This window comes from Propithecus coquereli, unplaced genomic scaffold, assembly GCF_000956105.1.
Source record: "Propithecus coquereli isolate 6110/MARCELLA unplaced genomic scaffold, Pcoq_1.0 Scaffold634, whole genome shotgun sequence".
In the NCBI taxonomy this organism is placed as follows: Eukaryota; Metazoa; Chordata; class Mammalia; order Primates; family Indriidae; genus Propithecus; species Propithecus coquereli.
In genome coordinates this window covers 16,258-17,546 of record NW_012152330.1, presented here as the reverse complement: position 1 = coordinate 17,546, position 1,289 = coordinate 16,258, and the positions used below count along the sequence as shown (strand labels likewise).

At 39.7% G+C, this 1,289-nt stretch overlaps 1 protein-coding gene across 1 annotated transcript in view; it reads right to left on the bottom strand.

The window, feature by feature from the left end:
• The window catches only part of CIB2 (calcium and integrin binding family member 2), a 21,966-nt gene extending 21,094 nt beyond the window's left edge, over positions 1–872 (bottom strand). The window contains exon 1 of the mRNA XM_012659796.1: positions 792–872. The gene's annotated coding sequence lies outside the window, so the exon portion shown is untranslated. The remainder of the gene's footprint in view (positions 1–791) is intronic.
• Between the last annotated feature and the right edge of the window lie 417 nt (positions 873–1,289).

The following is a 1,289-nucleotide window of genomic DNA, read 5'->3' as shown; positions in this document are numbered from 1 at the left end:
GCTGAGGCGGGAGGATCACTTGAGCCCAGGAGTTTGAGGTTGCTGTGAGCTAGGCTGATGCCTTGGCACTCTACTCAGGGCAACAGAGTGAGACTCTGTCTCAAAAAATACATAAATAAAATCAGTGGGGAAAAAATGGATTCTTCTAAAAGCCACAAACCAGTGGGCCACATTCATGCCTGGCTTTCACATAGTATTTTTAAATAAATTAAATTAAAGAATTAAAATTTAGGTTTTACTTGCCAGCGTTTGCAAATTAAAAGATGTTACATTACAAACTTGGATTTCCTGATCAAGCTGGGCCTGGATTCCCTAAGCCGACAACCAGCTGGGGCTAAGGAGCAGCTGTTTCTGCGGGTACCAGTTCTAAAGAGTGGTCACTGGACTGGACAGCTTCACTTGTCTGCAGTGCATTTTGGGCCCTGCAGGCAGTGGAGTTTCGGACCCATGGGTCATTGTAAGAGCAATGTGAGCAAAAATCAAAAGTCTTAAAAATGTCCATAGCTTTGATCTGGAAATCTCTTAGAAATTTACCCTAAGGAAATAATCTCAGATGCGTGCAGTTATGTGACAGTGCCACAAGGATATTCACTGCAGTACTAATTAAAATGGTGAAAAGTTGGAGACCTAAATGTCTGACTAAATGAATTAAGGCACATTCATTAAATGCAGCCACTTAAAATATTATACAATATCTATTGATACTGAAAGTTGTCACAAAATGTTAAGTGAAAAAAGCAGAATGCACAATATGATCCCATTTTTAAAAAAGCCTGAGTACGTTTATACACCTGAGACAAGACTGAAAGGAAGGCTGGTCACTAAAATGTCACCAGGTGATTATCTTGGGTGGTGAGATGGTAGTAAGATGACTTTTTTTCTTTTTTCTATTTTTTTTTAATTTTTAAGAGTTGAGCAGCTGGGTGCGGTGACTCATGTCTATAATCCCAGCATTTTGGGAGGCCGAGGCGGAGGATTGCTTGAGCCCAGGAGTTCAAAACCAGCCCGGCAATATAGCGAGACTCCATTTCTATAAAAAAAACAGTTGTGATAAAATTTATCATCTTAACCATTAAAAGTTTTTTAAAATTGTGGTAAAATTCACATGACATAAAATTCACCATCCTAACCATTTTAGTTCAGTGGCATTAAGTACATTCACACTGTTGTGTAACCACCACCACCGTCCATCTCCAGAAATCTCTCCATCTTGCAAAACAGAAACTCTGTACTCATTAAACAGCAATTCCCTATATTCCCTCTTCCCAGCCCCTCGCAACTACCATTCT